Here is a 17,305-nt window from a genome sequence, read left to right on the forward strand (position 1 = left end):
AGAGACAGGTAGTCGAGAATACCGTGGTCACTTGAAGGCTCTAGTAGTCTATCATGGACAAGAAATATCGTCCATAAGATGCAAAATTCTTTGATAACACCATGACTTGGTGAATGAAACCTGCCAAGAAATATTCCTCCAAATGCTGTATGTAGACAGCGTCTCAAGCCCTCCAAATGACTACGGGGTTCTGTGCAGCAAAAAAGTCACCTCACTGCAGAGGTTGTTACCTTAAATTAACGCAAAAACCTTACATGCTAACACGATGAAAAACTAGGGGAAATCAATACTTTGCAATGCCGAGGAGTAGAGGAGGATAAACAAATATTTTCCCCTGTGAATTTTAATACCAGTGATGGGGCCCCCTCGAGTAAAATATCCCGAGGTTAACTGGTCCCTTATACCAGCTATGAAAAGGTTGACCCGAGTGAGCATCGGTCATTTATGGGGAAAAAATTAAGCTGCAAACTAGAACGTGAGATCCCTTTGAATCTAAGGAAGACTGGAAAACCCGAACTGGAATTTGCAGAATAGGAGCTGGAATATTTTGGGAAGGAGTGAAGTTCACAGTATCGAAGTAAGGCACTTGAAACGTCCGATCACTGGAATTGAGATACGAAATGCAGCATGGAACGCAGATGTGCGGCTTCCAGCGGGAAAACGGAACGAGTTTCCATGATTACGACAATAATTAAGTCCACAAATGTTACAGCGGCACTGTGTCCAGGCTATTTTACGGATTAAGAAGGAAAGGAAATGATAGCTCAGTTATATTAAGGTGTCACGGACACATAAAAAATGTAAAAGAAAAAAAGCGAATAACCATAGGCGATATGAATGCCACCGTTGGAAAGGTCAAGACGGAATAACTATTGGAAAATACGAACTGGGAAAATGTTACGAGAAAGAAAAAAAGACTAATGGAATTCTGCACGCAACAGAAATTAATGGCGGCAAACACTCTTTATTTAAAATCCACCGGCAAAGGAGATAGATAGAAAAAGCTAGGGAGCATAAGGATATTATAACACGAATATATTATCGTGAAGCTAAGGAACCATGCGAGAGACTGGAAAAAACTATCTTGTTTATCGACAAAAACTGCAGTTAGCGATTCCAAAACCGGAGAAATAGTAGAAAACATACATGCCATCATAAAAATTAAAAGGAACTCGAAAGATTTATAAATGGTTCCGAAGGAGTACAGGGTAAAATAGCCGATGTCTGAAGAGAGAAGTTATAAAAAAATATGAACGGGGGGAGCACTACATTCAGAAACCTCTTCGCAATTACAAACAAAATAAGCAAGGTGAAGCCTTGGATTACAGTGGAAAAACTGAAGTATGACTGAAGGCATATGAATGAACAAGAACTGAAAAAAATAAGTAGGAACAAGTGCAGCCAAGGGATATGAATCGGAAAGACAAAAGAGAAATTCCCAGAGATATATAGATAACTTATAAGACGATGAAAATAATTATGGTGGATGGAAGAATTTTTGGATACCGGACATCGTAATAAGCCACTTCTTGAAGAACGAAAAATCTAATTGAATTTTTGACAAGAATTCTGATTTGACAAGAACCCCGATGAAAAATGAAGATAAAGTGAACAGATGGAAAAAGAATACTTAAATTCAAAGAATAGAACAGCTTGAAAAAAGAGAACAGTTCGGAGCAAAAGTGATTGGGGAAGATTCATGTAATGTTTACGAAGACAATGAAATAAGAATAGAACGAGGGTATAAGTTACAGGTCGGAATCAAACGCTTATACTACGCACGATCATACTTCAAAGTAGACTGGTCAAACAGTGCAAAATCATCTGCGACATTCACTCAACCGAAACAATTCCAATGGACTACCGTTACATCGGAAAAGAAGAGGAGGACATGTAAAAGAGAAAATATTGAACCCGTTAGCAAGAATATGAAACCAAGATTGTGACAACACATCTGCAGAAACGTTATTTCACAGAGGTAGACCGTTTTGGGTTTAGGAAAGGTGGTACATGCATTTGTGCAGATTTGATCCTAAAAGCTACACATGGAAGAAAGAACTGAAGAATATAAACAGAAATGAATTTGCAGCCCTATATTTGAAGTAAGCGATTGGATTTCCCTTGAAGAAAGAGATAGGAAGGAGTGTCCCACTATGAGAAAACATTAAAATTCAAAGGTGTTTCGATGATCAGGGGGCTGCCATTGAATCTGCACTCGACAGCGAAATCAAAGACGTGGGGAAAGAGGGTTGTATTTCGTCTCCTATTTAGAGGCCTTCTACAGAGAGTCATCAACACAATATAAAACCAACAGTTTAAGCAGTGTATATTATGACATAAAAAGTCATCGCGTTTACCTTTTAATATCATTTGACGCCGGGACAGTAAAAATTTGTGCAATCATTAAATTGAAAATAAATCAAAAAGTAAATGCTAAATACATAAAACCTAAACCAAGATAATTGTGTGAAGCAGAAGGCAATGAAATTGAGAAGCTATGATCCGAGAGATCAAGAATTTTGGTGTTTGAAAAGGACAGCCAGCAGCGATCGAAAAAGGAAGAAGTATTTGAAATAAAAGCTCTGGCCACAAGGATTCCCTCAAGGAAAAACGTCTATTCCAAGACGAGCCTCAACATCACGTAGAATTTCATCGAGACAATATGAAGGAGTCATCTTCTTCACGAGTACGAGAGGTAGATGCACAGAAAAGCAGCATAGAAACAACGGCAATGCATCGCTACAGGCGAATGATGAAGATAGAGTAATTAATGAGGCAGTTCAGCGAAGAATAGAAGAGAAATAAATCTAATGAATACACTGAAAAAATGAAGGAATAATCTGATCAGACAACGACGACGGCTTCCTGAAGACGGCTCTAGGAGAATGAATGATAAGAACTACAAATGAATATCCCGGATGATATTCATGAAACAAATAATGGCAGAAGTGAAAGCTAAGATATATGAAGACATTAAGAGGTTAGCCGATAGGAAAACTGAATGGAGAGTTGCGTCAAAACACTCCTGGGATTAATGATCACTGATGATGACAAGCAAATTCCCCCAGATGAAAAAACACTATTAATATATTTTTAGATGGCAGGATACAAATTATTACACACAGGAAAAGCATAAATAATGATCTAAGTGCATATATAGTTCAAGATGACAATCAGAAAATAAAAAAACGAAGAAAAATTGCGGCAGATGTAATGAAAGAGAATCTTGGAAAAATGAACGATTCAAACTATTAAGAAAGGCCTATGAATGCGGGATGAATTATGAAGCATCAGGAAAATTGTTTAACAGATTAATGCTCTAAGGAAATGCATCATAGTACACGAGTACATTTTCTCACATATTATCAATTGGGGAAATGGCGGGGCGAATTGAAAATTACGCTAACGAAAAGGCATCGCAGTAAAAATAATAAAAATAGGAACGAAAGAATATTTTAAGAGAAGTGTAATGCTATGGTATAGCTGACTTAAAACAGCAAGTGCCTACACTTCCAGAAAATATTTAATTTAAGTGTATACCTAACTCATAAAAAGATATAAAAGAAAATGAATGTTCTACCGCCATGCTTCTAAAACTTTGAGCTACTAATTTTATGCCAGAGAAATCTGTTGGAAAACGAATATTTTTGAGAAATTTGAATTCAAATAAAATACAAGTATGGTGTTTGTCTAGTGTCTTAGTATTGTGTCCTCTATAGTGTTTTTTAGATTTTCAAGGGTGAGTTGAAAATGACCTTATGCAGTCTAAAATAATGAATTCATCATTGAGAAGAAATGAATTGCTGATAACAGATCATTCAACGAGTTAAAGAGAAAATCATTCCAGCACACATTTACTTTACAGCAAGCTTTTTCGGCGGCGCAGCCTTTTCAACCTTCCTGTCACAGGGAATACACATATGAATGACAAACAGAGATTAAATGAAACTTGGAATTGCTAAACGACTACTGGAAAACTGGATGATATGGTAATAAGAAGCTTTACATAATCATATCTGTATTATGCGCTATTAAATATTAATTACTAAATAATCAACCGGTTAAGGTAGGTCTTGGATGGACTCAAATACCAAATTAATATTTTATAACTCCTAACAAATCACAATCCAGCAACCTACTCTACATCAAGTCCCTTTTCATCTCTGCTTACTTCCATCCTCCCTTCATCCCATCCAACATCCCTATCATGTTCCTGCCCTTTCCTCGTTTGCATAACATTCTCCCATCAATTACAGTCGTCAACATCCCACTGCAAATCAATATGCCCTTCGTCCATCTTTCCAGTCTCCTTAGGATTTCTCCCAACAACCCCTCTCTTTGCTCGCCATACCTAGTACTTCCTCATTTGTTTTAATTTCCGTCCATTTCACCTTCTCCATCCTATTCCACACCCATATTTCTTAAGCCTCCAATCTACGTCTATCTTCCTGCTTTATTGACCACGTATCCGCGCCGCATATAACTACGCTCAATATCAAAGTTTTGACGACTCTATTCTTAGCACCCTCACTCAACGTCCATCTCATGGACTCCCTCCTCCTTGTGAAAGCCTCTTTGCCAAGCGCAATTCTTCTCCTTACGTCCCTACTACTTTGACCGCGTTGGTCAAAACACTTCCGAAATACGGTAACTGTTTTACCTGCTCTATTTTTTGTCCTCTTATTTTAATGTTTGGCTTAGCCTTTTTCTTTCTGGAAAACCTTGTAACCTTTGTTTTATTTACATTGATTCTCATCACGTATCTATCATTGAATATCTAATTCACTCAGCAATGCTTGAAACCCCTTGGCTGACTGACAACCTAAAGCTTGGTCATCAGCAAACCTAACTGATTTTACGAATTCCCCTTCAACTTGATCACACTGTTCCTAAACCTCTGCCTAACCAGAATATAATCTAACTGATACATTTATGAGCCGCCTAGCATTTTCTATGTATACCTACACCTTTTGTGGAGTCTAAACCAATTGTTGGTGAGACTAACCCCTGTCTCCTGCAGAACTCCATTGCTTTCTCCCCGCGGTCATTCCTCGTACCTAAACCACAGTCCCCACCTAATAACCATCTCTTCCTTCGCCTACAGCCGAATTACAATCTCCCATAACTATGAAATGTTTCCCTGCAGGAACACACGTGATTGTGTCATCTAACTTTGGTATTTACTATCGACTTCTTCTTCCTTATGATTGCTCGGTGGCATGTATACCAGAACAATGACCAAGTTCGTCGGTTCTGCTTTTATCTCTATTGGCAATACGAGTATACATTGCTTGTTCTGTGTTGGATACGCTTCTTCCAACCTCTTTATTCAATATTATGGCAACCCACGTTTACTCTCGTCCCCGCCGCTGTACACGTATATAGTATTATTACATAACTATCACTCCAGTAATCCCCGCTATCCTTCCTTCTCACCTCGCATAAACCTAAAATATCTATAGGTATTTCACCTTTCCATCTCTCGGTTAATATTCTCAAATTTTTCTTTCCTCAACATTGTCCTAACATTCCAAGTTCTTTTTTTCACTAAATTGGGCTTCTTCTTCTGCGTCTTCTGTCCTGCTGATGTCTGTTTCTTTTGCAAGGGTTTCATGAGACGGTGACCGCGTAAGACTTCCCTCTCCCGCTGCCGGGCACGACACACGGCCGATTGGGCCGAGTGCCGTAGTTACCTGGACTCATATTCTCCATAGTGTCCATCAGTACATTCTTGTGAATGATGATTGAGGTGGTTTCTCGTTGCCTTCCTCAATAGTGTTTTTAACGTGACATCATCACTCCATGGCCGCCCCACTGGGCCCTGACGCCTTTGCAGCCACCTCACTGAGGCGGCATGGGTGACCCTACCAGAAGCAATTATCATAACTCCCGCCAGCAAAGCTCTAGGGGTCATCGGAATGCACAAGGCCTTCCATCATGTAAGGTTGTAGTCTATTGGAGGGCAAGTACAAATAATTACCTATAATCCTTTCCATAATAAACAGTGATCTTAATCTTACGCTGACTGACGTTTTCGAAACACTTCATAATTATCACCGAAATGGCATGTAAGCGTGTCATTGTTAACAACTACCCCGCGGTTTTCTTATCCTTTCGTCGGCCGGAGTAATCTGGTGATGCATAAGGCGCACGATAGCCAGAGTGTTAGGATCGAGGTTCACATTTTTCATGTCACACATGCTGCATGCTCTGGGTTGATTTCAGCGGAAAGGATGGTTTAGGTACGTGAATACTAAAAAATGATGAAAAGAAGCATCAAAAACCAGTTATAAACCAACATCCGTGGCCCTTAAACATCTCAAAATATTAGCTAGCTTGCAAAATACCAAAATATAATCTTAATGAATAGCCCAGGTCAATGTTGCAAATAGTACCAATTGTTGGGCCACATAAGATTTAATAATGACGAACCACTTATCATTTTATGTCCTCAATGGTCACCTACCTGGCATAGCCAATGCCTATTGGAAATCAGATAACTTGATATAAAACCCTTCCAAAAAACGCCTGAAAACTTCTCCCTAACACCAATTCAAATTTTAAGACTTTGTCGTAAATAATGTACGTAAACCCGTACTCATGGTAACGATGGAAGAGATATTTTGATTGAAGCCGTTCTCGTGACTCTTTAAAAGAGATTTAATGACTGCGTGTGGTTTACTGCCCCATTCAGCCAGTGCAAAACTCATTAAGCCAAAGGATAACATACAATTACATTTATCAAAAAATCAAAGTTTCATTCATGATGCGCACAAAATAAATGAGTGAAAGGTCGTCATTAATCATTCTGAAGGCCCTCGATTGGCACAGTCCTGTCCCACCAGCAGTCGCATCCCTCTTCCGTTCCTCCCGCTCCTTATTACCATCCCAAACACAAAGACCAGAAAAATCACCTGGCACAGGTCTCCACGCTCCCTTCAACCTCCTTCCTCTCCCTCCTTCGCTTTCCTGAACCTTCAACCAATGGGTTTATTAAAATTTCGCCTACCCCATAGAACCTGAACACAGATGGAAGCGAATACCAGGGAAAGGACCCTGTAAGGTTTCCAGCAGCCCATTAAGGTGTGAGTATTATTCTATATTTCCAATTGTGTGGAACTACCACGGGCTCCTTCAATAAATGACCTACACTCCAGAGGCGAGGTAGGGGGATCGCCGCATTGCAACACTTCGAGGAAGGGGGAGTTTCAAACCCCTTGTGTTCGCGATAGATGCGAGTAACGTGATTAATCGCCGCTACCCTCCTATCCATATGTCAGCTAATACTGAAAATTGAGGTCGCTGAGTTCTAATGGCAAACAAAATCAACTCAGTAATTCCGAAAGAGATTGACAGTTTGAAAACCAAATTATGATCAGCAAACATTGATAATCATTTTGTCGGTTTTAGTTTGTTGACTAATTCATTTAAGAAGAGCTGAAGACAACATGGGGACAAAATAGGGAATCCAAAGGCTAGAAGAAGTTTATGCTATGTTATTTGTAAAACACAATTAGCAGCGAAGGATGCAGCAAGAAGAAAAATAATTGGTGGAACGGAGGGTCAAAGAAGTCGTTTCGTCGAAAATGTATACCAAAAGGCGTTAACACCTAACCCGAAATAGAGAACACTCCCTAAATGCAGAAGTCTTGGTCATGCTTCCCTACGCTACGGAGTGACAGGAACAATGACAGCAGCAGAGACACGTTAGAAACATAGGACTGGAAGCAGGTGCTGCAGGAGGGAAATAAAGATCAATCATACACACAGGGGAAACTATCAAAGGCTTTCTAGAAAAAGAAGTCGGGCGACAATTCTGTGTCCTTAAATGGCACGGTTTTGGAAAGAATGGCCAGATGAAGAAAATCTAAGAGGAAACATGACCTGAAAGTACAACAGAGGACCATACGTGAGATAACACGTGTGTACATAAAACAAAAATAAGGATGAAGCTTACAGGCATGTGAAGGTTAGTCTCAGCACGGAGTCGTAAGTGAGACAATGGCGTAATGATGAAAACGGCCAAGACAGCATGATCTCATTTATGACCGACGCCTGACAAAAGACATATTCCATCTTGTTTAGAGCAGATGAGGGGAGCCCAAGGCCCGGATATGCCGAGCACCTGAACTCTATCCGCTCCACGCCAAGATTGTCTTTGCCGGACACACACGGGTTTAAGTGTAAGCAGGCATGCAGCCTTACAGCTTGCATGCCTGCTTACACTTCAACCCGTTCGTCAGAATTTTTCCGTAATCCCAGCTTCGGTTATATAAAAAAAACCATAAACACAGTAATCAACCCGAAGGTGTTTGGTAGGTGATGAGTTCACCCAGTACTAACCCGGCGGCGTGTGAAATTCACACACCAGGGTAGGGGGGCCAGTTCTTTTCCCTGTGCCGGTTATGGTTTCCCAAGAAGATCCGGTAGCTGAAAAATCACATAGCTTGGGTGGAGTTGAGGGTGCCCAGAGAGGCTTGCCCGGAAATCGAACCCGGGCCCTCCGCTCAGTGGTCCAACCCTATACCCCTGGAATACCGCGACCCTTCGGGTAACATGCTGATCCTAAATTGTTACCATTTTAAAAACTAGGCATATCGTATATTATAATCAAGATTTTTGAGATCATTTTGCGTATAGGATCACGTCGACTTACTGTTACACCTCGAAATACAAAATTTATTGAACAGAATCTAAATTTTAAAACGTTGAATGTTTAATTACCGAATAGATCGATACAATCAAAATCAAATAGTGAAGTGGCCGCAAAAATTGCAGAAGATATTGTTTACAGCTTCGTCGTTTACCAAGACCTGCGGATTCTGCTCTGATTTATAAAAGCATAAGCATATGATTCTAGGTCCAAAATTCAACATCAATTTCACTATTCCTAAACCTAGAATATTATTACCTATTAATTCAACATCAATTTCATTATTCCTAAACCTAAAATCTTATTGCCTATAAATATATAGTAAATAACTCTTTAAAAATATTGAGGTGTTTCCTATAATATCTAAAGTAGAAAGGATCGTATAACCGCTTTCTTAACTAGCATTTAATTATGTATAAAATTACAGCCGAGGGTAATGACGCTACTCTTTGTATTGCTCATTTTTAAAAGAGGATATTTGCGTTGCAAATGCTTCATAATATTTCACAAACAGATATGAAATGGGAATTGCATTGGCTTACCTGCATACCGAAGCCAATATTCTATTCCTCACTTAACCAAAATGATTTAATTTATGAATACTAAACATTGAAATCCCAGGATTAATAAATTCAAAGTAATAATCAACTATTTAGTTGCACATTCCTCAGCGATGTATGTTATTCAATAATTATAGTGTAATCACATAACACGATCAAAAAATGATGCTAATGCTGCAGAAATTACCTTTCGATTTCCCCAACCTCCGTATCAATCACAAGACTCAACTCACTCAACTGCCACAATTTAAATAATTAGCCGATAACGACAGGCTGACTGACGGCAAGCGGCGAGAGTTGGGGAGGAAGGAGAAAAGGCGCCTGGGGGCGGTTAGGGGGAAGGGGGCATTTTTTTCATTCTCACCCCAGGGATATGGCCACCTACGAGGCCGATACTGCACATGTGGTCGATTAATTAAATGCCACCACATCTTTGGCATACGAGCTGCGGCTACCTCTCATTCTACGCTCGTAATTTTGTTACGACATTCGACGCTTCAATCAAAAGTGTGTTCACCGAAACCCCACTGCAGGGCTGTCAACAATGGAGGAATAAAGCAAGCTAATGGGGGGACAATATGTACCCCTTTGCTCAGACCTTGGGAGAGGAGTAAGAGAAATCATCCGAGGTACCCTGTTCCTTTCATTGACCACCGAAAGTTAATGTATTTGGGAAAATATGGAAAAATAAACATGGCACCACACTCCACTTCGTTTGAAATTCCGCGAGCGGAGACACACGGGGCGTTATCCCACATTGCCAAATACACAGGAGCACACCTTGCGGGGGAATGCATATTAATTTCCACCTACATGATGACCTTAAGACTAATGCCTTAATAGTAAGTATGACAATCCGTTAACCTAAATGCTTAAGCTGTCGCTTCAGATTGCTCGCCTAAACTATGACAACGCTTTTTTTAAGACCTGCATATGCTAAATGTGGACAGTATTAGATACGTATAAAAAAACTAGGATTGACACATTCCTTAATCTTTTGAACGACACGTTAGTTTCGCCTTCACTTACATACTATCTAGGCCCATAAATTATTGTTTCCATGGGGCCAGGGGCCGCATATTCACATTTCCCTAGCTCCACGTACAAATGTTCTGGATGTGGCAGCTCTGAATATTATGCAATGAGAGAATGATAAAGAAAGGACTCACCGTTATAATAATGGGGCGCAGGACGGGTTCTCCCTTCTTGAAACACCCTTCTTGGTCCCAGGGGCGTCTTGCGACACCGAGACCCGACTTCAACAATCGGATGACCTCGCAGCCGCCCTTCCTTCGGACGCCTTCCTTCCGCCACGCCGCACCGACTATCATGGGAGAGAGGGCCACGGGTGATAATGGTATCCAGTGGTAAACAGTAATCCAAACGAGCAAAGATGCAGAGATTCGTGGGAGAGCCAAAGGGGCATTGACAAAACAGGTTACGTCATTCACTCAATGCGTCGGGAAAGGGACTAGCAATGGGACGAGGGAACTTAACACTGCCGTCGTGCAATACAAAAGAGACCATTGGATCAACTCCCCTCACTGAGAATGAACTGATTCGACTTGCAGAAATATAAATCACACCATCACTCAAACGTGAGTTGCGAGTCGAAGGTCCCGAGTGCAGTCGTACCACGAGCAACCCAAAAAAACACAGCGAGGGCTCTCCAAGCAAAAATCGTATCTGAATCCTCTTCTTCACGTTTGCTCGGTCACTCGGCGAAGTCCTCAGGAGCCAGCCGTCTTCACTTGTTGGCACACTCCTGTACACAGTTTGGGGGGGGGGTTGAAGGGAGGTGGGAGGGAATGCGGGTGGGAGGAGTGAGTCAGTTGACTGACAAAGATCCACTCAAACAGCGGGGGTGGCCTTCCCAGTTGCCGGATTGCGTACGCCCGGAGGAAAAGGAGGGAACTATTTTTGGGGAAGTGCGTTTTTCCTCCGTCCAACCCCTCTTTATCTCTCTGTATCCCCGCTTTCCTATCCCCTTCCTCGCTTCCGACTCTATCTCCTCCCTTCGGCAGCCATGCCGTGATGGCGTGGCGCTCGGGAACCTTAGAGAAGGTTGGGAGGGACAGAAAGAGTCAAAGGGGTGTGTCCGTCGAATGGTATGGAAGGAAGTCGGGGGCTTGCTTGCAACGCTTGCGAGGGGAAGGGGTGAGGGAGGAAACTGCTCGCTGTCGTCGGAAGAAGGTTTTTTTCTTCTCTTTTTATTTCCTTGAGAGGGGAAACTCCAACCAGCCGGGAGAAAGGTGTGGGGGAGGGGTGGCGTTGGGAAGAGTACTCGGAGCTTCGTCTCTCCTTTCTACTTCTTCTGTAATCTCCTGTCGTCGTGTCACTCGAACACTCGCCACGAGAGGGCGCACGGGAAAGGGTATCTGGGAACGGGGAGGGAGAACCCGTAAACCAAAGGGGGGGATGCAGGGGGGGTCCGGGATGGAGGAGGAGGATTGAAGATCGGCTGAGGCGGAAGATAAGGGTTTTAAGTCGGAGGTGGGGTATCACTTCCTCTCCCTAGAAACAAAGCTCGTTCACTCGATAAGGCGGATAAAATACAGCGCCCCACCTAAATTTGACGAAAATTGGTGACGGAGGTCCCTTCCACGCGGAGTTTTCTTCTTTGTGTCACTTGTTTCAAAGGCAGTAGCAGTGAGGTTAGCAAACTGAGTGCAGTGACGTATCGCTTGCCTAATTATTTCTTTGATTGGCTTGAACCTCAGGGGGAGGAGAGTTTTCTATTCGTCAAGCGAAGTTGCGGAGCTGATGTGATAGCGGCGAGGTACAATGCAAAACCGTTCCTCCTATCCGACGAGACAAAAAATACTGTGCCCACGGATAGACATTGCATTTCCGAGTAGATAGTGGGGAGGAGAGGTAAAAAATTGGGAAAAGGTTGAGGGGGCGATTAGATGAGGGGAGGAGTGCAAGGAGCAGGAGTGATTAGTATCCTTAGATTCTGACGTCGGGGCTTCGTAAGAGTCGGAAACATTCGCAGATTCTCGGTTAACAATTTGGACACCGGAAGAAAGAACTGTTATAGACGATGCAAATCCTCCCGCTGACAACTCTTAACAACGGTGTCTCAGGGGTGCGACCGACCCACGAGGGCGATGGTGCGCCTGTTTTTAAATGGCTTTTAAACCTCTCCCGACGCCGCCTGCAAAACCCGATGACCTCTCTCTCCTTTCCTCACCGCTCCAGAAGGACAGATAAAACGAAGGGGTCACTGGCCCTGTATAAGCCCCAAGTAAGGGATCTTCCGTATCAAAAAATTAACGCTAGGATTGCTCAAGGCGGCCCTGCGTTGGAGTTGGGGGAGGTAGGTATATTCTCCTCGATGCGCGGCGAACTAAATCAAGTACGGTAGCCGTACAAAGAGGGATGTGGAAGGAAGAGTCGGGGGGTTTCCTCCGGATATGTTTTTTGTAAGCAGGGAGATGGCGGTCGTGTTTCAACCCCTTATTGACACTCAGGAAATTGTGGAAAGGGAATAGGCGGGGGAGCACGTGGCCAAGGGGCGATCCTCTCTTAATGTTAATCGAGGATCTTAAAAATGAGAAGGGGAGGGTGGAAGGCGACTCGCACACATGACACCTGATATCACATGAATTGACCGTTCCTGTTTCCCTCGTCCGATCCTACTTGCCCACGGAGAGGAGCGGAGTGATTTACTGACCCAACAATATCTACGGGCTGCACGCCAAACGTGTCCAAGTGCGCACCACACGCTATCGAGGACGACCCGCAATGGGAGAATCGCGACCCCTTTCCTTCTCCCTTCTCCAGTCACCCTGTTATTCCTCCGAACTCCCGCGGCACTTATGTCTCCTGCTCGAGCACTGTGGCACGTACGGTCCACAGCAAGACAATCACACAAGATTCGGGCGCAAAACTTTTGGCCTGTGCCTCGCTCGATACATACAAAATGCCGAAAGGGGAAATGATCCAAGGTGGGGTGGAGGGTGTACTGCACTACTCCAGGCCTACTAAAACCCCTGCACTACTCCAGGAAATGGGCAGGCGCGGTCGTTTGCGAGTGGGAGCGAGGATGAGATGGCACTTGTTTTCCTTCCGCCCACTGGTCCCGTATTCCTGAAGGAAGATGCTGCTTTGAGTGTGGGATACACCCCTTTCTCCTCTCCCGAGGTGGCACGACGGAATGAACGCACAAGAAACCACGCACTCGCGGAGGGGGGAAGGGAGAGAAATGGGAAAAAAGGCCGTGGCTGGTGAGACTTGGCAGCGTTCTGCGATGTACCGCCCCTTTACTTCTGCCACCACTCCCGACTCTCTTCTCTCCGTTCCTTCTTGAAGACACGGGGAGGGTGACTTCCCTTCTCTCCTCTCGTTTCCAGTCCGACGGTGCGACCGTCTTCAGCTGCTGCGGCAGGCCGACATGCGCGCTCTCACGCGACTCTAGTGAGACAAGAAACACACGCGCGCACTCGGGGGGAGCATTTCACGCACCACCACGTATTCACGCGTACAACATTCACGCAAACACAGGCACACTCACGCTCTGAGTCCCCCTCAGCTCCTCCTCCACCACCTCCGTCCTCTCTCGCCGCCCTTGCCGACTGGCCGTGGATGTGTATATGCGCCCCGAGTCACCCCCTCTTTCGCCGCCGCCCCCCTTCACACACTACACTATTTCGATCGCGGGGCACACGCAGAAAATCGAATCGCTCCACTTCTCTCCTCTCTCGGAGAGCGAGGCGAGAGCGAAACGGCCAGCGGAGAGGGGTCGGGGCGGCTCGTGGAGTCGCCGTGAAGTGGGGGCGGGTATGTGAATGTGTGCATGTGCGGGGGGGGTAAATGGGGGATGTACGAAAAGGGGGAGAGGAAGGCGGGGGGAGGAGAAGGAGGGGGGATAAGGACGGGGGAAAAATTGAAAAACGGAGTACAACCTCTAAGGCTCTTGTTGTCCTGCGCGGCCGATCGGAGAGTGGTGGTACTGTATTGCTTTTCAAGAGAGATGCTGCGCGACGTTTCGTGACGGGATTTCCTCGCGCTGGGGGCCCCTTCTTCCCAGCCTAAGGGCCTGGGCCCCTTCGAAGAAGCGCACGGAGGCAACCGTGGAGGAGGAAGGCCCGTCGCCACCTCCACACCGCGGCGCAGCAGAGCGAAGCGGTTCCTCCGTTCGCAGCCTTCCCTACTCGGACGAACCTCCGACACTCCCCAACATGGCGGGAATCGGGGGGATGAGGGGCTTGGTGGATCGGGAGGGGGGCGGGGTGGAAGGGTTGTTCTGGGGAGGGAGGGAGGGGGACGGAGGAGGGCATTTTTAATGGTGGGGGAGGGAGGGGGAGACATCTACGTAGCGGGTGGGCGGAGGAGGGAGCGGAACGAGAACGGGGCTGAGGAGAGGAGGGGAAATGATTGGAGGGTTGGTGAATAGTGGTGGGGGGAGATATGAGGAGAGAGACGGGCGGGGAAGGGACAGGGGACAAGAGCCATCTGTTGGCAAACCACTCCAACTATCTTCTACCCCGACTGCGCGCAGAACGTGGCGCCGCGCATGCCCAGAGGTGGCCGCTCTAGGAATCACCCATGAGCGAAATGGGACGTTGGAGGGGGTCTCTTCCCTTTCTCAACCCTCTACTAACTCCTTCCATACTCCTTCACCCCTCACACGAGGTCTTATGACGTCATCAACCTCTTCTCCACTCCTTCCCTCAATGACATCCACTCCCCTCCCTGCAGTTGCGCTCCCACCTTCTCTCCCCTTCTCCATCATCTCTCACTAACGAGTGATCTAATCAGCGCATTATCGAGAGAGACGCATATCCCCAGGACACTGTCTACGACATGCGTGCATGGAAGCCCTGTGGGGCGGCGGGAACATTCATGTTGTAACGCGTATCTTCAGCCCGATAAAAAAAATATCCTGGGTTTTACTGGGCAGTTAGTCTCTGTTGCGTTTAAGGGGAGGAGCATTGAATCTATAAACCCAGGATTACAAAGACGTCGTAACTTCTAATGGCTGCTTTCCACCCATCTCTCTCTCTCTCTCCGTCTCTCTAATTCAACCATTAAATGGACGGTTTGAGACGCTTAAACTTCCCCGGGAATGGATTTCTTAACCTCCACCATCTCCATAGCAAGGCGTCACAGCGTCGGGGAAACAAAAGGGGGACGCTTATTGTTCTCAGGAAGGATTTACGGAAAAAGCCGGGATCTGTGGATTGTAGGCATTTATCCCAATTACACGGGGTGGAATATTTTAGTTTCGCTTACGTAAGCACATTTCCGCAAGCATGCAAACAAAATTATATTTATTAATAGTCAATAAAATTAATATAACGGTAGCCCAGAGGCTGTGGCAGTGATCTACTGACTGAATGGACTGGGTTCGATTCCGGACAGTATCTCTGGCCATTCTCTATTTCTCTATACCTGTGTGATATGCCTGATACCTGATGTTGCTGGGTAACAACGTCACTGGGAAAGGAACTGCTACCCTGTGTGCATTCCACACGCCGTTGGGCCTAGTGTACAGTAAGGGTACTATCCTCACCTTCCAAATTTACTTTCAGGTTGATTATTGTGATATATTTTAAACATTCAATATCCATCATTGCTTACAGCAATGCAGTCTTAATAGCAGCAAACAATAACTTCAATGTTTGCAGTCGTATTTTTATCTGTGAAACACATGACATCATTTATAAACTACGGATGAATGTGTTAATGTGATATGAAAGGAATATATCCGATATTGTATTGTATTTGCCACAATCTGCACGAAAGCCTGATCCGATTCGATATAACATAAGATTACTGAGTAATTATGACAGTGAAATCAAAAGCTCATAGAAACAAGTGAAGCAGCAATCTCGCAAAACTATTGTGCTGTGTCTTTTATCAAATGTCGCTATTTTACGTTTCTTATTGAATTCGACAGGCTTGTGATTATATCAAGCCCTCGCGATAATCCTAGCCTGAGGACTAAAAGCTTCACGTCATCATTTTCCCATTTTTTTATTTAATTAGTAAAAAATATGAAATATTTTGGTGTATGGCAACTATGGACTGCAAAATCTATCAGGCTTTAACATTAAGATACAATCATCTTATCATAGCGAGTAATGAAAATCCGACAAATTAAATAATACTTAAATATTGTATCCGGAAATAAACCCATCACAGAATAAAGTTCAAACAGGCAGTAAAAGAAAGTCTGAAATTAACTTGATATGCGAAATCCTTAATTTACAAACAATACAAAATCGTAACCAGTCTGGGATGTTAAACAAACAACTCCAATTCGGAAGCACCAGCAAAGCTACACCTTCCCCGTTGTCACATTTCATAGATGAGGTAATGAGATGTTGTTTAATTGGCCATGTTCGCTATTACTTAATGACTTCTGTGTGAAAATGTATTCTGAAAAGTCATCTAGTCACGGATTGTGATAAACACATAGAAGTACCTTGGGAACTTAAATATTTAAATGGAAAAACGTTACAAAACCTTTGAAATAATCAGAACTGCTAATGATTTAATGCATCAATTGTGACCTTTATATATGACGTACAATAATCATTATTTCATGTTTCCTACAACCAACGGAAACAAATCTTTTCGAGGATCAGAGCTCCAACAATCCTCACACCATCTGTAGCTAGTTCTATTTCCTCAGTGAGAGCCTTGTAATCCTGCATCTTTTTTATATAACATTATCATTTGATAATACATGAACCGACTTGAATCATGGGTAAAAGATGATACTTGAGAGTTGATAAACCTGAGACTTTTAGCTATATGAAAATCATACACACTCGCATGTTCTACTCGAATCGGAAGAGATGGCACAAGGATGGAAATGGAAGCTGAGGGAAAAGGGACTGTAGGAGCCCAGACCCGATTTTGCCAGTTCTTTATGAAAAACAATGCTAACGTACACGCATCAACGTCCTCCGAGAGAGACGGAGTATTGCATTTAAAATTTTCTTCGAATGAACTCCGGGTCGGGTGAGGGTCATCATTGTGAAGCCCGTCCAAGTCTGGTTGATTCGAACCTGGGCCCTCAGCGTGTGAATATTTAGCTTAGCCAGGCCTCAGCACTCAACTTACTCTGGCCTTCTCTTCT

At 44.0% G+C, this 17,305-nt stretch overlaps 1 protein-coding gene across 1 annotated transcript in view; it reads right to left on the bottom strand.

Moving 5' to 3' along the window:
• Hers (Histone gene-specific Epigenetic Repressor in late S phase) overlaps positions 1-10,400 on the bottom strand; it is a 495,187-nt gene extending 484,787 nt beyond the window's left edge. The window contains exon 1 of the mRNA XM_071585495.1: positions 10,383-10,400. The gene's annotated coding sequence lies outside the window, so the exon portion shown is untranslated. The remainder of the gene's footprint in view (positions 1-10,382) is intronic.
• Between the last annotated feature and the right edge of the window lie 6,905 nt (positions 10,401-17,305).

Source organism: Hetaerina americana, unplaced genomic scaffold (assembly GCF_022747635.1).
Source record: "Hetaerina americana unplaced genomic scaffold, ioHetAmer1.1.p SCAF_2, whole genome shotgun sequence".
NCBI lineage: Eukaryota > Metazoa > Arthropoda > Insecta > Odonata > Calopterygidae > Hetaerina > Hetaerina americana.